Below are 24,905 nucleotides of genomic sequence, written 5' to 3'. Positions count from 1 at the left end.
TGAGATGCAGTGTTTGTTTATTTGAAGATTTTCTACTTTTATAGCACTTACTGCTATAAACTTCCCTCTTATTACTGCTCTTTTTCTGTATGACATAGGGTTTGGGGGTCCTTTGTTTTGAGGATAAGGTTAGCAAGGTCCCAACAGGCTTACCTAGCCCAAATTTATCCCATAGGTTTTGATATACTTTGCTTTCATTTTCATTTTTTTCTTTTTTTTTAGAGACAGAGTCTCACTTTGTCACCCTCGGTAGAGTGCTGTGATGTCACAGCTCACAGCAACCTCCAGTTCTTGGGCTTAGGTGATTCTCTTGCCTCAGCCTCCCGAGTAGCTGGGATTATAGGCATCTGCTGCAACACCCGGCTATTTTTTTATTGCAGTTTTGGCCCCGGCCGGATTCGAAACTACCACCCTCAGTATATGGGAAAGCACCCTACTCACTGAGCCACAGGCACCACCCTCGTTTTCATTTTTTTCAATAAATTTTTAAATTTCCCTAATCTCTTTATTGACCCACTGGTCATTCAGGAGCATATTGTTTAATTTCCATGTGTTTATATATTTTCTGATGTTCCTCTTGTTATTGATTTCTGGTTTTTTTGTTTTTTTTCTTTATGTGGTTTTTGGCCGGGGCTGGGTGTGAACCTGCCACCTCCGGCATATGGGACCAGCGCCCTACTCCTTGAGCCACAGGCGCCGCCCTGATTTCTAGTTTTATATCATGTTGTCAGAGAAAATACTTGGAATTATTTCAATTACTTTGAATTTTTTGAAACTTGTTTTGTGGTCTAACATATGGTCTGTTGTTGAGAATGACCCATGAGCTGAGGAAAACAAATTCTGCAGCTGTTGGGAGAAATGTTCTATAAATATCCATTACAGTGATTCTCAACCTGTGGGTCAGGACCCCTTTGTAGCAATGAAAATACATCCTGCATATCAGATATTTACATTACAGTTCATAACAGTAGCAAAATTACAGTTATGAAGTAGCAATGAAAATAATTTTATGGTTGGGGGTCACCAGAACATGAGGAACTGTATTAAAGGGTCATGGCATTAGGAAGGTTGAGAACCACTGATCTATTAGGTCCATTTGGTCTACAGTGTGGATTAAGTCCAATGTTTCATTCTTGATTTTACTGTCCAGAACTGCCCAATGCTGAAAATGCAATGTTGAGTTCTTGAATAGTTATTTTATTGGGGTCTATCACTCTGTTTGGCTCTGATATTTGCTTTATATATCTGGCTGCTACAAAGTTGGATGCATATATGTTTAGAATAGTTATATCCACTTGCTGAATCGGTCCCTTTATTGTTATATAATGACATTCTTTGTCTCTTTTTATAGTTGTTTTTTTTTTTGAGATAGACTTTTGCTTTGTTGCCCTCAGTTGAGTGCTATGGTGTCATAGCTCACATCAACCACAATCTCTTGGGCTCAAGCGATTCTCTTGCCTCAGCCTCCTGAGTAGCTGGGTCTACAGGCGCCAGCCACAACGCCCAAGTACTTTTAGAGACAGGGTCTTGCTCTGGCTGAGGCTGGTCTTAAAGCTGTGAGCTCAAGCAATCCATCTGCCTTGGGCTCCCAGAGTGCTGGGATTACAGGCATGAGCCACCGTGCCTAGCCTCTTTTTATAGTTTTTGTCTTGAAACCTATTTTATCTGATAAAAGAATAGCTACTCCTGCTTTTTTTTTTGAGACAGAGTCTCAAGCTGTGGCCCTGGGTAGAGTGTGGTAGTGTCACAGCTCACAGCAACCTCAAGCTCTTGGACTCAAGCGATTCTCTTGCCTCAGCCTCCCAAGTAGCTAGGACTACAGGCACCTGCCACAATGCCTGGCTATTTTTTGGTTGTAGTTGTCATTGTTGTTTGGCAGACCCAGGCTGGATTCAAACCGCCAGCTCTGGTGTAGGTGGCTGGTGCCCTAGCCGCTGAGCTACAGGCGCCGAACATGGTCGTGCTCTTTTTTGGTTTACATTTTCATGGAATATCTTTTTCTATCCCTTTACTTTCAATCTATATGTGCCTTTATAGGTGAAGTGTGTCTCTTGTAGAAAACATATACTCGGCTCCTCATTTTTTATCCATTCAGCCACTCTGTCTTTTGTTGGAGAGTTTAGTCTATTCACATTCAATATTGTTATTGATAGGTCAGAATTTACAAATGCCATGTTGTTGTTTGACTTCTCATTATTATGCGGTCTTTCTTTCTTCCTTTCTTCCAATCGTCTTTTGTATAAAAAATGATTTTCTCTGGTAGTGTTTTCATTTTTTGTGTATCTGTTGTAAGTTTTTTTGTCTTAATTTTTTTTTTTTTTTTTTTTTTTGTGATTTTTGGCCAGGGCTGGGTTTGAACCCGCCACCTCCGGCATATGGGACCAGCACCCTACTCCTTGAGGCACAGGTGTCGCCCTGTTGTAAGTTTTTTGATATTACAAAAAACATTTTATAACCAATTTTAAACACATGACAACTGTGCTTACAAATAAATAAAAAGAAATCAGATAAATTCTACCTTTTAACTCTACCCTCTCCCTTCTTAACTTTTTGTTGTTTCTATCCATATCTTTTTAGACTGTCTATCTCTCAAAAAGTTATTTTTAATGTTTTTTTTTTTTTTTTAGGGTTTTTTTTTTAAGACAGAGTCTCTGTCACCCTGGGTAGAGTGCTGTGGCATCATAGCTCAAAGCAACCTCAAACTCCTGGGTTCGAGTGATTCTCTTGCCTCAGTCTCCCAAGTAGCTGGGTGCCTGCCACAACATCCAGCTAGCTTTTCTATTTTTAGTAGAGGTGGGGTCTCACTCTTGCTGAGGCTGGTCTCAAACTCCTGAGTTCAGGCAAGCTACCCACCTTGGTCTCCCAAAGTGCTAGGATCACAAGCATGAGCCATCGTGCCCAGCATGTAGTTATTTTTGATAAGTTTGTCTTTTAGTCTTCCTACTCAAGAAATAAGTAGGAAGAAGTAACTCTGTACTGTTATTAATGAGTTATATGCCTTCAGAAGATTTCTTACTGTTCATTAATATTCTGTTTGTTTTTTCTTTTCCAAAAATTCTTTCAATTTTTCTTTTCTTTTTTCTCTTTTCTTTTTCTTTTTTCAGTATAACAAAGAGAAATTTTATTTAAGAAGAACAAAGAGAAAGTTTAGAGCACTTCCAAAGAGAGTTGGAAGTGGGTTCCTCTCATAAAGGAAAAAGATAGGAGTTTTTCTTTTCTTTTCTTTTTTTTTTTTTTTTTTTGAGGCAGAGTCTCACTCTGTGGCTCTGGGCATAGTACTGTGGTGTCCTCATAGCTCACAGCAGCCTCAATCTCTTCGGCTCAAGCTATCCTCCTGCCTCAGCCTCCCAAGTAGCTGGGACTACAGGTGTGTGCCACTAGTAGCTGGCTAGTCTTTCTATATATATACATATATATTTTTTTTCTTTTTCTTTTTTTTTTTTTAGTAGGGATGGTGTCCTTGCTCAGGCTGGTCTGAAATTCCTGAGGTCAAACAGTCCATCCATCTCAAGCTCCCAGAGTGCTAGGATTATAGGCATGTGCCACGTTGTCCAGCCCAAATTCTTTTCATTTTTCTTTTTAATTAATGTCTGCTTTCTTTTCATACTCACCACCATACAAACGAGGTTTCCTTTATTAATTATTAACGTTCTTCATATTTAATGTGTAATTATTAATGATCTTTTCTTTCAGACTGAAGAACTCCTTTTAGCATTTCTTTTATCACAGGGTTGGTATTGATGAAACCCCTCAGCTTTTGTTTGTCTGGGAAAGTCTTTATTTGCCCTTTATGTTTGAAGAATATTTTTGCAGGATATAATATTCTAGGATTAAGGGTTGTTTTTTTTCCCTCAGCCACTCTCCCCTGGCCTGTTCTACTGAGAGATTTGTTGCCAGATGTATTGGAACTCGTTTATATATTGTTTCATTTTTTATTGCTTCCCCTAGGACTGACCTTTTCTTTTTGTGAAGTTGGTGAGCTTGATTATTATCAATAAATGCCTTGAGGTATTCTTGTTTGGGTTGAATCTGCTTGGTGTTCTGTGGCCTTCTTGTACCTGAATATTGCTTTTTTGAGTCTCAATCTTTCTTTTTGAGACAGTCTGACTCTGTCTCTCCCAGGCTAGAGTGCCATGGCAGCAGCCCCACTCACAGAAACGCCATCTAGAAACTGAGGCCTGGACTCAGGGGCCTCAGGTGTCTGCTTGGTACTTTTTTAACTGTGGCTGAGCTGCTACCCAAGTTGCAAAACAAAATCCTCTGAACTCTTCCCTTTCCTTTCCTCAAGTGGAAGAAGACTTCCTGGAGCCTTCATGGCTTGAATATGGCTTCATATGGATAAATATGTAACAGTACCAGTTACATAATATGAATATATAACTGTAATAGTTATCTTGAACCCACAAGGGAAAGGCAAAATAATAATAGATATGATCTCTGATATTTTTCAGCTACTGAACCAACATCAGGAGCTGCATGTCTCCTGAATTTTTGTTAAATGAAAAAGTAATCTTTTTTTAAAAGGCTCTTACAAGTTTGATTCCCTGAAACACCTCCTCCATCCCCCATTACTTGCAGCCAATTGCATTCCTAACTGATACATTTGTATTGAATACATTTTGTATTCGTAGCTGATACTGGGAATAGGTGCTTGATCAATGTCTGTGTGGCTGAATTCTACAGCAAGGATGAGAGATTTGAACTTGTGGATGTCACGTGTGAAATCACATCTTCCCTGGGGGAGAAAAACTAAGGAGAGAATGCGCCCAGGTCCTTCTTGGTGTCTTCAAGGTTATCTTTAGAAAGTGGTCAGGAGAACCAAGAGGAACTTTTCTTCAGAGTAGGCAGAGAGAGATATCGGGGGTGCTTGGAGAGAACAAGAAAATATCAGCGTCAGGGTGGCGCCTGTGGCTCAGTGAGTGGGGCGCCGGCCCCATGTACCGAGGGTGGCGGGTTCAAACCCAGCCCCAGCTGAACTGCAACCAAAAAATAGCTGGGCGTTATGGCGGGGTGCCTGTAGTCCCAGCTACTCGGGAGGCTGAGGCAGGAGAATCGTGGAAGCCCAGGAGCTGGAGGTTGCTGTGAGTCCTGTGACATCATGGCACTCTACTGAGGGCGGTAAAGTGAGACTCTGTCTCTACAAAAAAAAAGAACACATGTAGCCTCACCACACACAAAGCCACATTTCCTCATCACACATTTAGACAGCTATGTAGTATTTGTGTGAAATTTGTTAAAGCAACAAGAGAGGGTAAAGACCTAAGCGATCTGGCAGAGCAGCACCAGATATTGAAAGTACGGATATAGCTATTTGTGCTTCCTCCCTGTATTTACCAAAATAATAATCACCCTGTAATCTGTACTCCCAAGGTAGACCATCTTGGAATGAATGTTGTAGCAGGAAGCAAAAGAAAGCAAAAAAGATAATGCTTATTTCATTGCCAAAAAGAGACATTTGAAGCTTTCTAGAAACAAATGTATTTCAGCATGATTATAATTATATGTTTTTGTCGCCCAGAAAATCAAGCAGCTAAAGCAAGAGTAAATTCAATTTAAAAAATATGTATTCACCAATTGCACAGTCAGAAAAGGCCCAATTTGTCCCTGTCTACAGACTTACATAAAATAAACAAATTAAAGGTCCAGTTTGTCTCAGAAACAAAAACTGAAAAAGTCAGACAGGGTCAGATAAAGGGGGACCAGGGCCATCACCCACCCACAAGATTCGTGTATCCTGTGTGTACTTTTAGAATTAGTGTTTCTTTCTGGAGAACATTTAGGAGAAACAAAAAAAGACACATGTTTTTAAAAAAAGAGAAACTGAAGTTTCCTCTGCTGGTGACACACCAGCAATTCCAGGGGGAACACCGTTTCTCAGAATCCGTTGTCAGGAGAGAGAAGCTGGGTTTACTGTGGTTCCACAGCTCTAATCAGTATTGTCCTCCTGGAGGGTTGTTCATATTTTTAAAGCTGCTTGCTTCCCAGTAGCTGTGAGCAGCTCTGGAGGCTGGTAGTTGCCCTAGGAGGCTGCAGCTACAAAGGTGGGTCTGCTGAGGCCCAGGGCCCACTCCAGGAGCAGGGAGATGGGAGGTGGGGATGGGTAGGTAAAAGAAGTGGCCAAAAGCTAGCAAGTGGCATTATGATGGAGGGTGGAAGCTAAGTGTATGGCCTAGTGACCTGGCACAAGCTGGGCCACAGCCAGGGACATGTAGGGCATCTCTGCTCCCTGACAAGGGACACTCAGATGCAGCCCTGCTCTCCCAACACAGCCTGCTGGTGGAGCTGGAGAGGAGAAAAAGCTTTCCCACAGCAAGCCTTACTATGACCCCAGCTCCTCCTCTTCGCTGGTGGGGGGGTGGGGGGGAGGGGTGATGCACCCCAGCCTGCTGCTTCAAGGCTCCCCTGTGGTGAGGTGGTGGATGACTTGCCCCCGGGAGCCCTGGAGGACCAGCGGCAGGAGGGTGACCTTTCCGCCAGACTTACAGAGTCGGTCTCCCTCGGCCTCCTCTCTGCTCCCTGGGAGAAACAAGGAGCACAGAGGCGCCGGAACTCCATGATTGTCCGTGTGCTTCCATCGGCTTCTCTTCTTTTGAGTAGAATTTAAATTTTCTCTCACCCTTAGCTCTTTACCTGTGAAAGCTAAAGTTTCCAAGTACTTATTTATACATATATATATAAAACAGGGTCTTCTTTATACTCAAACGTTTCAAACTTTCAGCCTATGTAATAGTTTGTCTTAATAGGTAGATAGATAGTTATAGATTTTTTTTTTTTTTTGAGACAATCTCACTCTGTTACTCAGGCATGTGACATGTGGCATCAGCCTAGTTCAACAGCAACTTCAAATTCTTGAGCTCAAGCAATCCTCTGGCCTCAGCCTCCTGAGCTGCTGGGGCTGGAGGTGCCTGCCACAACACCTGGCTAATTTTTCTACTTTTAGTAGAGACGAAGTCTCCCCCTTGCTCAGGCTGGTCTCAAACTGTACTCAGGCAATCCATCCACTTTCGCCTCCCAGAGCACTAGGTTTATAGGCATGAGCCACCACGCCTGGCCTAAAATATATTTAAAATAATAGGATATATAAATAACTTATGATAACCACGTAACCATCTAAAATTATCATTATGGTTCTACATACCTGATAGAGGGAATGAAAATTGGTTTGGCCATTTTTTATTTCTAGATTTATTGTCCATAATATTATTGAATTATTAAATATTAATTATTAATATTAAATATTATAATCTAAATAAATATTATGGACATAATATTATTGTCCATAATAAAACTCTAAAAGAGTTTTATTATGGATAATTTCAAAAATATAGATTTAGAGAAAATAACATAATGAATCCTCATACAACCCCATCACCCAGTTTACACAATGACCAACTTGGGGCCAATCTTGTTACATCTCCACCCTCACTCCCCATCTCTTTAGATTAGCAAATCCAGCCTTTCGTACAAGCTCCCAAGTCCTCTGACATGAACACAATGGTGCTTGCTTTTTAGCATGAAAGATGTTCCAGGTTCATCTGTAACTTTTTTTTTTTTTTGAGACAGAATCTCACTATGTCACCCTCGGTAGAGTACCTTGGCGCCACAGCTCACAGCAACCTCAAACTCTTGGGCTTAAGCGATTCCCTTGCCTCAGCCTCCGGTGTAGCTGGGACTACAGGTGCCTGCCATAATGCCTGGCTATTTTTTTTTTTTTTTTTTGAGACAAAGTCTCACTTTGTTGCCCTCGGTAGAGTACCATGGCGTCACAGTTCACAGCAACCTCCAGTTCTTGGGCTTAAGTGATTCTCTTGCCTCAGCCTCCCAAGTAGCTGGAACCACAGGCACCCACCACAACACCCAGCTATTTTTTGTTGCAATTTGGCTGGGGTCGGGTTCGAACTCGCCACCCTCAGTATATGGGACTGGCACCCTACTCACTAAGCCACCCTGCCTGGTTATTTTTTTGTTGCAGTTATCATTGTTGGTTAGCTGGCTTAGGCCGGGTTCAAACCTGCCAGCCTTGGTGCATGTGATTGGCACCGTAACCACTGTGCTACGGGTGCTGAGTCTTCATCCTAGAATTTTGCTGCCCCAGACTGGAATCAGCCATTTCCTTTTTTTTTTTTTTTTTTTTGTCACCCTAGGTAGAGTGCTATGGCGTCATAGCTCACAGCAACCTCAAACTCGGAATAATCTGTTAACCTGTAGTCCCAGCTCTTGGGAGGCTGAGGCAAGAGGATTGCTTAAGTCCAAGAGTTTGCTGTGAGCTGTGACATCACAGCACTCAACTCCAGGGAAAAAGAGTGAGACTCTCTGGAAGCACAGCACACCAGCAGGGCAACAGTGGGCATTTCTCTAGCCCCATGTCCCCAAGTAGGGATTATCAGATAAGATACAGAATGCCCAGGGCGGCGCCTCTGGCTCAGCGGGTAGGGCGCCGGTCCCATATGCCGGAGTGGCAGGTTCAAACCCAGCCCCGGCCAAATTAAAAAAAAAAAAAAAAAAAAAAAAGATACAGAATGCCCAGTTAAACTGAAATTCCAGATAAACAACAAATTAAACCCTTATATCCCAATTAGGAATTTAGGTCTCTGGTAATAACTTCAGGGCAATAGCTTCCCTGTCCCCTCAAGGGACAGGCTCCTTTCCAAGAGTCTTAATACTCAGCTCAGAACTCCAAAGCCCCAGCTTCCCACCAGGTCTTTATGATTCATTCATTGCCCTCACTGTCCAGACACAGCAGGTCAATTTTCCTGGGAGCAATGTTGCCTGGTAACACAGCTGACGTCCCACCTCTATCAGATTTCCAGAGAATGGAGCTAGAAAGTGAAGTCCCCGGAGAATGAGGAATGAGGGTTTTTTCCTGTTGTTTTCTACCTTTTATGTATAGAAGCCTTTTCAATGATCAGAGCTAGGAAAATATAGAGCAATGGTAGGTAGATAAGTAGGTAGAGAGATTAATAATATAAAGAACATACATTATGAGGTTTTTGTTTTTGTTGTCATTGTTTTGGGTTTGTTTGTTTGTTTTGTTTTTAAGCAGGCCCGGGTTGGGATGGATCCCTCCAGCCCCGATGCATGTTGCTGGCGCCATCACCACTGAGCTACTAGGGTCAAGCCACATTATGAGGTTTTATTGCTATTTCCCATTCCAACTCAGGATTATAAGATTTTCCTTTTTTTTTTTGAGACAGAGTTTCACTATGTTGCCCTCGGTAGAGTGCTGTGGCATCACAGCTCATAGCAACCTCAAACTCTTGGGCCCAAGCGATTCTCTTGCCTCAACCTCCCAAGTAGCTGGGACCACAGGCACCTGCCACAACACCCTGCTATTTTTTGGTTGTAGTTGTCATTATTGTTTAGCAGGCCGGATCTGGGTTCAAACTTGCCAGCTCTGGTGTATGTGGCTGGCACCCTAGCTGCTGAGCCACAGGCGCCAAGCCCAGGATTATAAGATTTTTATTTAGCTTTATTGATATTTCCTGTCTTCCATGCTAAAAATCCAACCACTTAGCACACAAATCTCATTTGCTTTTTTGCATAGTGTGTAATCCAACTATCTCAAGATTAAGAATGCCACTGAAATCCCTAACAATATGATTACTGAAAACAGCGTAAGGTATTTCTGCAGTTCTTTTTGTCCTTTAAAGGTATATCCAACTAGGAATGTGTAGCCAAATAGCTCTGTTTCAATGTTCCTAGGAAGGGTTCTTTGTATAGTTATGCCTCCAACTCAGTATGTAGTTCGTTTTGTTTTTAATAATTTAGAGGTTCATTTTATAAGTGCTTTTCAATTATATATTTTCATGGTTCCAAGGCCAAATCTGTAAAGTCTGTTGAGAGAATTGTAGCTTCTATCTCTGGTCTTTCAACTCATTTTGCTTTCTCCATGAGTAAAAGTTTATTTTCATAGTCCCAGTGAGGTGGCTCATCTGGAGGCTGGGATGGTGGATCACTTGAGTGCAGGAGTTCAAGATCAGCCTGAGCAAGACAGAGACCCTGTCTCTACCAAAAATAGAAAAACTAGCCAGGTGGGCGGCGCCTGTGGCTCAAGGAGTAGGTCGCTGGTCCCATATGCCGGAGGTGGTGGGTTCAAACCTAGCCCCGGCCAAAAACCAAAAAAAAAAAAGAAAAACTAGCCAGGCGTTATGGCTGACACCTGTGGTCCCAGCTACTTGGGAGGCTGAGGCAAGAGGATACTTCAGCCCAGGAGTTTGATGTTGCTGTGAGCTGGGATGATACCACACCAATCAACCCAGGGTGACAAAGTGAGACTTTAAAGAAAGAAAGAGAGAAAGAGGAAGGGAGGGAGGCAAGGAGTGAGGGAGGGAAAAAAAGAAAAGAATAGAAAAATAGAAGACTTGTGTCTTTTTTAATTTTTTTATTTTTTTGAGACAAAGGTCTCAGTCACCGTGGGGTTGAGTGCAGTGGCGTTATAACTCACAGCAACCTCAAACTCTTGGGCTCAAGTGATCCTCTTGCCTCAGCCTCCCAAGCAGCTAAGACTACAGGTGCCCAACACCATGCCCATCTAGTTTTTCTATTTTTTTTTATTTTTAATTTATTTTTATTGTTAAATTATAGCTGTGTACATTAGTGCAATCAAAGGGTACAATGTGCTGGTTTCATGTACAATCTGAATAGTTTTTCTATATTTTTTTTTTTTTAGTAGACACAGGGTCTCACTTTGCTCAAGCTGGTCTCAAACTCCTGAGCTCATGCAATCCACCCACCTTAGCCTCCCAGAGTGTGAGGATTATAGGTGAGAGTCACCTCATCTGGCACCAAGACACATGTCTTTTTTTTTTTTAGACAGTCTTACTATGTCGCCCTCAGTAGAGTGCTGTGGCGTCACAGCTCACAGCAACCTCCAACTCTTGAACTTAAGCAATTCTCTTGCCTCAGCCTCCCAAGTAGCTGGGTCTACAGGCGCCCACCAGAATGCCCAGCTATTTTTTTGTTGCAGTTGTTTGGCTGGCCCAGGTCAGGTTCGAACCCGCCACCCTCAGTGTACGTGGCTGGAGCCATAACCACTGTGCTACGAGCGCCAAGCCCAAGACTCATGTCTTAAGTCATCCTTCCATACATGGTTATTTAGCACCTCCTCTGTGCTCAGAATTGTTGAGGGCATTTGAGATGCATCACTGAACAAAACTGACAAAGATCTTGCCTTCTTGGCACTTACATTGAGGGGGCAGGGGAGAGAAGCACAATATACGTGATAAATAAGAAAATTGTGCAGTTGGTAAGGAGAGGGTGATAATTGTGAAAAAAAAATGTAGAGCAGGGATAGGGAAGCTGGGGTGCTGAGGGGTGGGGTCAGAGTGGGCTGTGAGCTAAATGGGGCAGATGGTCTTCAAGACCAGAAGATTGTCTGGAGGAGTGACTCAACCACTAAACTTACATTTCAACTTCTGCATGACATGTATGCCCTGTATGGAGTCTTTACATATTTCATATGTTTTTGTAGAAAAAAGGCCAGAAAAAAAATACATCAAAATGTCAGCAGTGACTCTCTGTGGAAGATGATAGGATTATGGACATTTTTTTTTTTTTTGTGGTTTTTGGCCGGGGCTGGGTTTGAACCCGCCACCTCCGGCATATGGGACCGGCGCCCTACTCCTTGAGCCACAGGCACCGCCCATGATTATGGACATTTTTTTAAATTGGATCTTTTTAATAACTTGCTACATAATTTTATGACGAGTAGGCACAGTTTTATTATCAGGAATAAAGCAGTACACATTCCTATATGTTTTTTTTTTTTTTTGTAGAGACAGAGTCTCACTGTACCGCCCTCGGGTAGAGTGCTGTGGCGTCACACGGCTCACAGCAACCTCTAACTCTTGGGCTTACGCAATTCTCTTGCCTCAGCCTCCCGAGCAGCTGGGACTACAGGCGCCCGCCACAACGCCCGGCTATTTTTTGGTTGCAGTTTGGCCGGGGCTGGGTTTGAACCCGCCACCCTCGGCATATGGGGCTGGCGCCCTACTCACTGAGCCACAGGCGCCACCCTCCTATATGTTTTTTAAAAGCAGAGTTAATCTGCCCTCTGATCCCAGGAAGGGTTTTTTGCAAGGGGTGATGTATGATTCACAGGCGACAAGGCGTGTTTGACCTTTCCAGATAGAGGGTTTCTTCCACAAGGGGGCGCCAAGCCTTCAAGCAAGGACACAGCTGAGCCCTGAGTTAGGAGTTGGATTTTAGGGAAGTGGAGTTGCTGAGGGTAAATCTTGCATAATTCCACTGCCATGCCCAAGAACCATGCTCAGAATGGTTTGAAAGCTTTTCGCACTCTAATGGCTGCCTCCATGGTCTCTAATAATATAAAAGTGGATTTCCCCTGAACTGGGTTAGCAAGTAGAGAGAGGGTAGTAAGGCTTCAGCTCAGCAAATGCAAGGAGAACGACGTGCCCCTTGACCTTGAGGAGTCAGCAATCTAACCAGAAAGGCTGAACTCACAGCGTCCTTTCACCATGTACTTACAGCACCTGGGAGAGAGGCAGAGCGAGACCTGTGGGCCGCGGGAAGATCCCAGAGAGCCTATTAAAGAGAGAAGCAGGGGCGGCGCCTGTGGCTCAGTGAGTAGGGCGCCGGCCCCATATACCAAGGGTGACGGGTTCAAACCCAGCCCCGGCCAAACTGCAACAAAAAAATAGCCGGGCGTTGTGGCGGGCGCCTGTAGTCCCAGCTGCTCGGGAGGCTGAGGCAACAGAATCGCATAAGCCCAAGAGTTAGAGGTTGCTGTGAGTCCTGTGACGTCACGGCACTCTACCCGAGGGCGGTACAGTGAGACTCTGTCTCTACAAAAAAAAAAGAGAGAGAGAAGCAAATGTGCCTGGATGGGACGTTGTCAGATGCCTGACCAAGGGGAGCATGAGGAGGAAAGGGACCTAGGGCAGAAGAGCAGGAGTGGGGGGACCGAAGTGTGGGGAGACACAGGCGGCACTGGAAAAAGCCACTGACCGGACAACACTGGGGATTTGGCAACCTAATGGCCCGGAGGACTGGGTTGCCAGAAATCACACCCCTGGCCTGGGTCTTTTGCAAACCTGACCTCATGACACCAAAGATACGGTGGCTTATGGCCAGTTTGGCTTGCAAGTGTCCACGCATCGGGTCTGAGGGAAGCGGAATGCACTTCCACAACCAAGGTTTGTGTCACTGCATGCATGGGGAGATAGGGAATGACGGTGGATAAGACATGCCCCTAGGGGACAATGGACCTTATACCCACACAGAGAGACGAGGGACAGCTTCCTGGAAGAGGTGGCACTTGAGCTAGTGGGGGCAGAGCATCCAGAGTTTGAGAAGAAGAAAGGGCTCCAGGCAGAACAGCACAGGAGTGAGAGAATGTGGCCTCTGAACATACAAGTAGCTCAGTGTGAGCAGGTGAAAGCTGTCAGAGGTGATGCTGGAGTGAGGGACACTTTATCTGGGGAGTACTGGGAGGTCCTCGAAGGGTTGTAAATAATGGAGTTACTGGATCATGGACATGGAAGTTTGCTAAGGTCACCAGTGGTCTTTATGTTCCCAAGTCCATTGGGTACTTTTTTTTTCTTTTTTTGAGGCAGAGTCTCACTTTGTCTCCGTAGAGTGCTATGGCGTCACAGCTCACATCAACCTCAAAACTCTTGGGCTCAAGCGATTCTTTTCCCTCAGTCTCCCAAATAGCTGGGACTACAGGTGCCCGCCACAGGGGTCTTGCACTTGCTCAGGCTGTTCTCAAACCTTGAACTCAGGCAATCCACCCACCTCAGCCTCCCAGAGTGCTAGGATTACAGGCGTGAGCCACCATGCCCAGCCTCACTGGGTACTTCTCCATCTGCATCTTATGTGAGTTCTCTCGGTGGCATTAGAAACTGCTGACTTCTCCCTCCATGCTGAAGCTGTCTTGCCTCTCGACTTCTGAGTCACCCTGTTCTGATTTTCCGTCCACCTCTCTCATCATTTCTTCCTGGCTTCCTTTGCTGACTATGCCTCCTCCCCTCTACAGCCTCTGAGCGTTGGTGTCCTGCAGGGCTTGGTCCTTCTCACCATTCACTCTTGTTCTCAAGCACCTCAGTTCTTGGCTTCACATGCACCTACTGCGTATGAGAGTGTCAGGGGAGAGGTGATGAGACAACCAAGCAGAGGGTCCTGCTGTGACTGAGACATGTCCAGACTGAATCATGAGCAGTCACGGGATGGGTCAGGATGAGTTGTTCAGGGATGAGCAGAAGCACGCACTGGAGGGTGACGCGTTGCTGATTAGTATAGTCAGTGCCCTAGATTGAAGGAAAGCAGAGTCCAGGACTCAATGTTTCCAAGGGCAGAGGGAGGTGTGTGGACACTGTGATGCGCATTCGAAGGCCAAATCCAAGGTTTGAGAAGAACATGAGTACAGGGAGGGGCAGTAAAGATGGGCAGGCCCAGCAGAAAGTGGACTCCAAAGTCCAGAGTCAGCAGAGACAGGGTAATCCAGGTCAGTGAACTGGGTGCTGTCCTCTGGACCTCTGCTGTGGGCTCAGCAGGCAGGTGTCCAAGGGATGTGTTGCCAGCCTTTGGGGGTGTCGGTGAGTCCTGTCTGCAGCCCAGACCCCACAGACACATCAACAACAAGGGCAAGGAAGTTACAATCTACCTCTTGTACCTTCTCTTTTCCAATTTCACACGTCCCAACAGGACAAAGAATTTCTCAAGGCTCTATCACAACATAGCCACCGAGAAAGCAAATTGACTTTGTGCCTCAGCATGATAAAGGTTGCAATTAAGATCCAAAGAGGTCTAAATAAGTTTTTGTGGCTTTAAGATTAGGAGTAGATAGATTATTCAGTCAGTGATGTTAGAACAATTGCATATTTGAAAAAAATTAAGCTCAAGTCCCACCTTAACCTCACACACAAAAATAAATTGCTCATACCTATATGAGTAAGGTAAGCTGCACAGTTCCCAAGAGGTAGGTGTTGAGGTCCATCAGGGAACAACTCTGACCGAGACTTCCACCTTCATGGGGCTTACATTCTACAGGACAATAAACCTTAGACCTTATATAGGTGGCAAATCAAAAATTATACAACTCTGGGGTGGCACCTATGGCTCAGTGAGTAGGACGCCGGCCCCATATACCGAGGGTGGTGGGTTCAAACCCAACCCCGGCCAAACTGCAACAACAACAAAAGAAATAGCCAGGCGTTGTGGCGGGCACCTGTAGTCCCAGCTGCTCGGGAGGCTGAGGCAAGAGAATCACATAAGCCCAAGAGCTGGAAGTTTCTGTGAGCCGTGTGACGCCACGGCACTCTACTGAGGGCAGTAAAGTGAGACTCTGTCTCTACAAAAAAAAAAAAAAATTATACAACTCTGAGGATATGTGAAGAAATTAAGTAAATGTCAATATTACCCTAAATACAACTTTAAGGGTTATAATTATTGGTAAATAATAGAAGTATAAAAATTAAAGCATAATTTTAAAACTAAAATTTTAAAACTAAATTTTAAATTCTTAATTTTAAAACTAAAAATTGTCAAATCCATAACTTAAAATCTAACAACAAAAAGAAATATATTGTATGGTGTGACAGCTGAGAGGGTTAAGTATATTTTTTACGTATTAAAAAGAAACTGGGCTTAGTGTCTGTAGCACAGTGGTTATAGCGCCAGCCACATACACCGAAGTTGGCGGGTTCAAATGCAGCCTGGGCCAGCTAAAATCAACAATGACAACTGCAACAAAAAATAGCCGGGCATTGTGGTGGGCGTCTGTAGTCCCAGCTACTTGGGAGACTGAGACAAGAGAATCGCTTAACCCAGGAGTTTGAGGTTGCTGTGAGGTGTGACGCCACGGCACTCTACCAGGGGCGACATAAAAAAAAAAAAAAAAAACTTGAAAAAAACACCTAAGTGTTAGATAACCTGAATTCTAGCCCCGACTCCACCTCTGCACAAACTTGCTTAATTTATTCCATATCCTATACTTGCAGATGGGGAGAATATCTGGTTTACTTTCCAAACAAAGGATCATTGGGAAATTCACATGAAATATAGAAGTATACCCTGGGTGGCGCCTGTGGCTCAGTGGGCAGGGCGCCAGCCCCATATACCGAGGGTGGTGGGTTCAAACCCGGCCCTGGCCTAACTGCAACAACAATAAAAAAAATAAGAAGAAAAAATATGCCCTAAAAATTGATAGACACTACACACAAGTCAAAGAATTGTGATGAATAAAGCTGTAGATTATCCTGATGAATCCAGCAAGACAAGCTAGTGGCATCAGTGTCTGGAGGGACCCCAGTGGGTCGGGTGGGAAGAGACAGTACCCCACGCTACATCTGACGGCTAACTTAAACAGAACAGGAAAGAGATAGCTTGGTAATATGTGCGGCAGGTGCGTTTGGGAACAGCCAGCTAAGCATGACTCTCCTGGCTGCTCCTACTGCCCACCTGCAAGGGTTGACCCCCAGCAGCACTGCTCCTGCAGTACAGCCCTCCACCTGGCCGTTGCTAACTGGACTAGAGGGGAGCTGATATGATTGGCTTTCAGAGAAACTTTCACTTGAGAGAGAGACACAGGCAGAGGTATGCACAGATTGAGGAATCCCCTGTAGTTGGAAGGGTTACATTTGAAGCTGGAGCTAGAAGCAGCTGTGTACTGTCAGCTATTTGCATCAGCCCAGCTGTGAGAAGAACAAAGCAGAGAGGAGATGCAGAGTCCTCCTTGGGCTGGTGCCCCCCACACTCCCCACACCCCCGCCAGGTTCTGCCTTGAAAACATTCAAGTCACCTTGAATCCTGATCAATTTTTCCTTTCTGCAAAGGCTAGCATGAGATGGCTTCTGTTGCCAAAGATCCTTAAATAGACATATAATCTAGGCCTGGCTCATCTGCCAAGGTTACAATTAACAGTGATAAAGCAGAGGCCAGATAAAGCAGAGGCCGTTGAAAAACAAATTGCACTGTGCTGTCTTAACTAGGTCACGAACATATTGTGCAATCCTAACAGGTACAGTCATCCCAACGAGAACAGGCAAAGAGTCAAGCAGCTGACTCAGGAGCAATACAATTGTTAACCCAGACTGAGCCCACATTTAACAATGCAATTAAGGATGACAAACCGGCCAGACCAGACTTACACATTTTCCAAGAATGTCTAACTGCTTTTGGGAGTGCAACTCAGAGCTTGCTGGTTCTGAAGAGTCACGTCTAAGGACTTGCAAATTATATAAAGTTAGAAAACTATAAATATGGTGGTGCCTGTGGCTCAAAGGAGTAGCGCACTAGCTCCATATGCTGGAGGTGGCGGGTTCAAACCCAGCTCCGGCCAAAAACTGCAAAAAAAAAAAGAAAGAAAGAAAATTATAAATAAAGCTGCAGGTTATCCAAAAACTTAATCCAAAAACTAATCCAAAACTAGTAAGCAAACTTCAGAACTATCGATAGAGCCTCACTGTCCCAGGGCACAATGAATCCAGAAGCAATTTAGAGAACAGGCGGCCGACACTGATTTCCTTTGTCCCTTTGTTTAGTAACTATTGAGGGCTTACTTGTGTCAAGTGCAGCGTCAGGGGCTGTGGATATAGCAATGAACAAAACAGACCAAGTGGCTGCTTCAAGGAGCTTATATTCTAAGTGGAGGGAGAAAGACAACCTGTGAATAAAGATAAGTGAGTGGTTATTGCTGGGAAGAAACACCAAGTAGGGCAGGGGCATGTGAGCAGGTGTGGGCCACGTGATGTGCGCTGCTCAGGCCCAGCTCTGTGATAAAGTGGCACAGAGATCTGTGGGAGGGTGGGATGCAGCGCTCTGGGCCAAGAGCTTTTCAGGCAGCAGGACGAGCAGGTGAACACCCCGAGGTGGGATTGAGTGTAGGACATTGTGGTCAGAGCCATGGGAACTCAGGAAAGAGGAGTGCAGAGGTGGCTAGAAGCCTCAGTAAGGATGTTAGCATTTACCGAGGAGGGAAGTCATTCAGACTGTGGGAAACTAGAAGTGTGTGGTTGCTTAGGATTTAAAGGATCACCCTGGCTGTAGAGAGTGTAGTCAGGGTAGCAGCAGGAAGAGCAGGTAGGAGGCTATCATCATCACCTGGCAGACACGAGGGCGGATTTGCTTCACAGGCTTAGCCGTAGAGAATGGGAGAAGATTTCAGAGTCTGGATATAGCCATAGGATTCCTTGATAGATTGGATATCAGTTCTCAGAGAAAGGAGTGAAAAATGACTCCAGGGCTTCTGGCTTCCAAATGAAGAAGCTTGTTTGGGGATAGGGGAGCAATGCAGATTATTCCAGAAACACAGAAAATGAACATGGAGTCCATCTAGTTAGTCCTTAGGGGTCTGAGAGCAGCTGACACTGAATTGCTTTGGGTAAGGGTTTGGGTTGGTGAGAAAGGACTAAAGATTGGAGCTAGGAGTTGGATAGAACTGATGAGCAGTATGGTTAGAGCAAAAAGCCATGTCTAGGTCAAGGCCAGAAGATACGATAGATTGGGAGAGGCGGGGAGCAGTGGCTCGGATCTATAATCCTAGCACTTTGGGAGGCTGAAGCAGGAGGATCACTTGAGGTCAGGAGTTCAAGACCAACATAGTGAGACCCTATCTCTACAAAATATATATATACATATTAGCTGGGTGTGGTGGCATGTACCTGTAGTCCTACTTACTAGGAAGGCTGAGATTGTAGTGAGCTATGATAAGGCCAGTGTACTCCAGCCTAGGCAACAGAGTGAGGGTGGCTCCTGTGGTTCAGTGGGTAAGGTGCCAGCCCCATATACTGAGGGTGGCAGGTTTGAACCCAGCCCCAGCCAAATTGCAACAAAAAAATAGCCAGGCGTTGTGGCAGGCACCTGTAGTCCCAGCTACTTGAGAGACTGAGGCAAGAGAATCACCTAAACCCAAGAGCTGGAGGTTGCTGTGAGCTATGGCCACAGCACTCTACTGAGGGCAACAAAATGAGACTATGTCTCTAAAGAAAAAAAAAAAGGAAGGAAAAATCAAAGTCAGAGTTCAGTGTTTCAGTCCAGTTTGGAAGGCGCAGGCAATAATTCAAACAGGGCAAGGAAAAATGATAACTTATTCTGTACCAAGCATTATGCTAAAAGGCTTTGTGTACAGTAGCTCATTTAATTCTTACAACAGTCCTGTGAACTGGGTATTATTAGCCCTATTTGACAAATGAGAATAACACAGTGGGTGAATACCTATATGAGACCACAAAGCTGGCAAGCAGTAGAATGCAATTTTAAGCTTAGTTTGGACCTGACTCTGAAGTGTGTGTACTTGTTAAGCATTGTGCAATACCACAAGGTTCAGTGTCTCAACTGCTAACTGAGGTCACCTGAGTTCAAGCCACGGGGGTGTGGGAGTGGTAAGTACAGGTGGAAGCAGAGTCCAAGTGTACAGACATGGATCCAAGGCTGTGGCTTAAGTTGGGCATGAAAACAGGATTGGGTTGGAGTTTGGACCAGGAGCAGCTTCTCAGAACCGTCACCAGCATCCCCCACTCACCCACCTGCAGCTGCAATCAGGCTTAGCCAAGGTGGTGCAGATGTAAAATGGAAATTGAGCACTCTGCTTAGTTAGGGTTGTAACACCATCATTATACCAAAGTGTCCAAGATAAACATACAAATTCAGCAGAATTTCATTGTTAGACCCGTCTGTGTTGCAACTGAACCAATTCTCGAATGTGGATGATCAAACACCCCTCCCTTCTGGGGGGTACTTGCTCCGTAGCAGATGTCAGAGGAGCTCACAGAGACCCTTCTCTTTACCTGGCTTATTTTAGAAGACTGCTCTAGGCCCTATGAGGAAAGAGCTTGGTGAGTTCCAACTGCTGTTTTAAAGGTAAACAACCGTAGGGTTCTAAAACTTCTGCCTTTCTTTATCAGTGAACCAGTAAGAAGGGTGCACTGAACTCACAACCTCTCTCATTCTGCAAATAAGGCAGATGAGTGCACCCAGGCCAACATAGATATGATAGAAATAAGATCTATAAGCAGCATATCCTGGGGAGGATTAATCAGTGTGCTACTATGAATTAGAACTCGAGATGCTGTCCCGTCCGTAAGTTGCTCCAGGTAGACTGTATTGTGAGGTTCAACTAACACGCGTCTTCTAGGTAATAAGGAATGTGGGCTCAACAAGATCAAGTGACACCCAAGGGGACAGAGAGTGAGTCAGTGGTGAAACTGGGCCCAGAATTCAGACCTCCCAATTCCCAGTTCAGTCCTTTCTTTTCAACTCAGAAGGTACTTGTTCTGAATGACAAGCAATCCTCACATGAACAAGCATAGGGTAAAACTACATTGACTGACACTGTGGATAGACCTAGTTGGAGTAGAGCCTCTGTTAGCTTTGAAAGCAATAGCAGTTAAGCAGGAACTGAAAGGCTGAGATTAGATAAAGAGTTCAGACCATCAGCCTACCTGATGACCTGTGCTCTATATAAACACATCTGAGAGAAAGCAGTGCTTTTAAACAACATGATTTTGTAAGGAGCAGTATTCTGCTGTAGGACTTTAAGCTAGAAGCAAAGGTGATACTATATTGGGTTTTATTCTGAAAACACTATTTGATTCACATTCCTCTACTTCTATTCCTTAGATATGGGCCCCAGTGCCAATCATATAATTAGCTCAGCCCTTAAGATTCCTGGAGCAATAGAAAACAAGAAACAAGGCAATCTCGTCACTAAAGTGGCTACATAAGGATTCCCAAGGTATAGTCGTGATTTTCTGTCATGCAGTTGTTTAGAATTAGAAATTCTGATTCCTAATGTTGTTAAAGTAAACTGAACATGGCAAGTATGGATTCATTGAATGGAAAAGATTTGGTTTCCTAGCTCTCTGGGAGGCCGACGCAGGAGTATAGCTTGAGGTCAGGAGTTTGAAACTAGCCTAAGCAAAGCGAGACCCTGTCTGTACTACAAATAGAAAAAAATAGCTGGGTGTGGTGGTAGGTGCTTGTAGTCCCAGCTACTTGGGGGGCTGAGGCAGGAGGATTGTTTGAACCTAGGAGTCTGAGGTTGCTGTGAGCTAGGCTGAGGTCACAGCACTGTAGCCCAGGTGACAGAGTGAGACTCTATAATAACAATAACAATAATAATAATAATAAAGAAAGAAAAAGACAAGACTTTTTTTTTTTTTTTTTTTTTTTGTAGAGACAGAGTCTTGCTTTATGGCAGAGTGCCGTGGCCTCACACAGCTCACAGCAACCTCCAACTCCTGGGCTTAAGCAATTCTCTTGCCTCAGCCTCCCGAGTAGCTGGGACTATAGGCGCCCGCCACAACGCCCAGCTATTTTTCTGTTGCAGTTTGGCCGGGGCCGGGTTTGAACCCACCACCCTCGGTATATGTGGCCAGCGCCCTACCGACCAAGCTACAGGCGCCACCCAAGACTTGGTTTCTTATTTGAAAGGCTATGTAGGAGCAGGAGCTCTGGTACAGTGTTGGCAGAAGTGTGGATTAGTAATATAGCACCTCATGGACTTGAAGATGTGCATTCTCTGTGACTTAGCAATTCTAGATATATGCCCTAAAGACACTCGCACACATACTCACAAGAATTCTCACTGCAGAGTGTGTGTAGGGGCAACACATGAAAATGTCATGTTAAAAGTGGATATTGCGGGCCGCGCCTGTGGCTCAATCGGTAGGGCGCCGGCCCCACATACCGAGGGTGGCGGGTTCAAACCCGGCCCCGGCTGAACTGCAACTAAAAAATGGCCAGGCGTTGTGGCGGGCGCCTGTAGTCCCGGCTGCTCGGGAGGCTGAGACAAGAGAATCGCTTGGGCCCAGGAGTTGGAGGTTGCTGTGAGCTGTGTGATGCCACGGCACTCTACCGAGGGCCATACAGTGAGACTCTGTCTCTAAAAAAAAAAAAAAAAGTGGATATTGCATCACAGCAATTAAAATGAAATTAAAGGTACATGTGTCAACATAGTTAAGTTTAAGAAACATATTGGGGGTGGTACCTGTGGCTCAAAGGAGTAGGGCACCGGCCCCATATGCTGGAAGTGGCGGGTTCAAACCCAGCCCCAGCCAAAATTAAAAAAAAAAAAAAAAAAACATATTGGGCGGAAAAGGAAATTTGTAACAGATAAGAACAATAGGCCCTGAGATTTCATCTTTTTTGAGATGGAGGTCTCACTCTGTTGTCCAGGCTGAAGTGCGGTGTTGCATTCCCAGCTCTCTGCAACCCGAACCTCCTGTACTCAACTGATCTTCCTCCCTCAGCTTCCTGAGTAGCTGGGACCACAGGCATGTGCCACCATGTCGAGCTAATCTTCTATTTTTGTAGAGATGGGAATTTTGCTGTGGTCCAGGCAGCTCTCAAAATCCTGGCCTCAAGTGATCCTCCTGCCTTGGCCTCCCAAAGTGCTAGGATTACAGGCATGGGCCACAGAGCCTGGCTGAGATTTTAAAACATAACAAAATGATGTTTACAAGATCATATAGTAAAAGTCAATATAAAGGGAGCCCTTCAAATTGAAATGAAAGGATGAAAGGATGCTAGACAGCAACCTGAAAGCATACAAAAATATAACCTACCTAGTAAAGGTGAATATATAGGCAAATGCAAAATCCTGTAATACAATGGTAACGTAATCGCTTTTAAAGCAGGTATAGAATCTAAAACTATTTAAAACTTTACAACTATGAATGAACTGTTCATAAATACAAAATATCAAAAGATATAACTCATACTGTTGATCATATGATGTGAAGTAGAGTTTTTGTATGCAGTTGAACGTAAATTGCTGTCAACTTAAAAGAGATTATGTTTTATGAAGATTGCCCACACACAACACACACACACAAACCCTGTAGTAGAATATGGCCAAAAGAAAATGAGAAAGGGATCAAAGCACATCCCACACACGTACAGACACACACGAAAAATCAGTGAAAAACAGAAGGAGGCAGCGAAAGAGGAAAAGTCGGACGAAATAACTGCAAGACACAGAAAGCAGGGCCGTGCGGGCTTGCTCCACTGTGCACCTGACAGTTAGCGGGACAGTAGGGAGGTGGCGGAGGTCGCTGCGGGGAGGCCGGCCGGGCCAGCATGGCAGACACCTATGACTCCGAGGGGCCACCTCTGGTACTGGGGTCCCCAGCTGCAGCCGCTAGCCACCGGCCTCGCAGCATTGTGTTTTAGGTCCATGGCTTCTAAGACTCCAGCTAGATTTACTGGACTGGGAAACATGGGAAATGCAATGGCAAAAACTCTACTGAAACACGGCTATCCTCTTATTGTGATGTGTTCCCTAAACCATTCCAAGATTTTCAAGATGAAGTTGAACAGGTAGTACCTTTCCCAGCAGATGTAGCTGGAAAAGCTGACGGAATTATTACAGTTAGTGAGTCAACACTAACTGGTGAGTCAATGCAATAGAAGCTTCTTCTGGAGCAAATGGAATTCCAAAAATAGTAAAGAAAGGCTCATGATGAGTAGATCCCAGTACTACTGATTCTGTAGTATCAAAGGAACTGGCCAAAGAAGTTGAGAGATTGGGAGTTTTCATGGATGCCCTGTTTCTGGTGGTGTAGGAACAGCACGGTTGGAGAACCTCACTTTTATAGTGGGGGGAGTCCAAGATGATTTTGCTGCTTCCAGAGAGTGGCTGTGGTGCAGGGGCGCCAACGTGGTATGTTGTGGGGCTGTTGGGACGGTGCTGGCCACAAAGATCTGCAACAACACGCTGTTCACTATTATCACTGGAACTGCTGAAGCTGTGAGTCCTGAATCAGGTTAGGGCTTGACCCAAAACTATCGGCTAAAGTCCTAATAAGAGCTTAGGATGGTGCTGGTCAAGTGACACTTCTAATCCTGTACCAGGCATGATGGACAGAGTTCCCTCAGCTAATAATTATCAGGGTGGATTTAGAACAACAACATCTGGGATTGGCACAAGACTCTGCTGCCAGAACAAAGAGTCCAATCTTTCTTGGCAGTTTGGCCCATCAGATCTACAGGATGGTGTGTGCAAAGGGCTACTCAACCCAAGACTTCTCGTCTGTGTTCCCGCATCTGGGAGAAGAGATGTTGGGCCCTTTGGCCTTGGGCACTGTTGGGAACCAAACTCCACCTTGGTGCCTCCTTCTAGCTCACTCCACAAATAAATGGAACTTAATCAAAAGTCACCTGTCTGCATTTGATTGTTTAGGTCACACTGTTCCTAGCATTTTTCACCAATTTTTGACTGCTTTTTTTTTTTTTTGTCTTTTCAGCAAACATATCTGAAAATGTTTGTCCTACAAACCACTGAGGGCGTCTGCTACCCAGCTGAACGACCTTTTTTAAAAATTTGATTCCTGAGCATCTTCACCTAAATCCCTGGATACTTCAGTCAGATATTATTTACTCTACCTTACAAATAAAACTAAATATTTTGTCAACAGGATGAAACCTATCTGAAAGGGAAGGAAAGAAATCAGTATGAGGAGAAGGGAAGGATATAAATTATTACCTGTGTCCCTCAAGAAGTCCTGTGTGGTCACTGCATTACTGAGGCTACTGCTTTCTTTTCTAGGGAGTTGATTAAGCAAGAGGACCTCCTGCAGCATCTTTTATAATTTGGATTGCCTTTTTTTTTTTTTTGAGACAGAGTCTCATGTTGCCCTGGATAGAGTGCTGTCACATCATAGCTCACAGCAACCTCAAACTCCTGGGCTCAAGTGATTTTCTTGCCTCAGCCTCCTGCGTAGCAGGGACTACAGGTGCCTACCACAATGCCCAGTTATTTTTACAGACAAGGTCTTGCTCGAGTTCAGACTGGTCCCAAACTTCTGAGCTCAAGCAATCCACCCATCTTGGCCTCCCGAAGTGCTGGGATTACAGGCATTAGCCACTGCGCCCGGCCTAGAATTTAGACTGTTACAGTATCTTAGTATATCTCTCTGTGGCTTCCAGTACTCAGCAGACTTGTTTTA

The 24,905-nt window shown here is 44.7% G+C and overlaps 1 pseudogene; it reads left to right on the top strand.

Moving 5' to 3' along the window:
* The first annotated feature begins 20,102 nt into the window (after nt 1-20,102).
* On the top strand, nt 20,103-24,216 carry LOC128588687 (3-hydroxyisobutyrate dehydrogenase, mitochondrial-like; annotated as a pseudogene).
* The last annotated feature ends 689 nt before the right edge of the window (nt 24,217-24,905 follow it).

Source organism: Nycticebus coucang, chromosome 6, assembly GCF_027406575.1.
Source record: "Nycticebus coucang isolate mNycCou1 chromosome 6, mNycCou1.pri, whole genome shotgun sequence".
NCBI lineage: Eukaryota > Metazoa > Chordata > Mammalia > Primates > Lorisidae > Nycticebus > Nycticebus coucang.
This window is presented reverse-complemented; position numbering and strand designations above follow the sequence as displayed.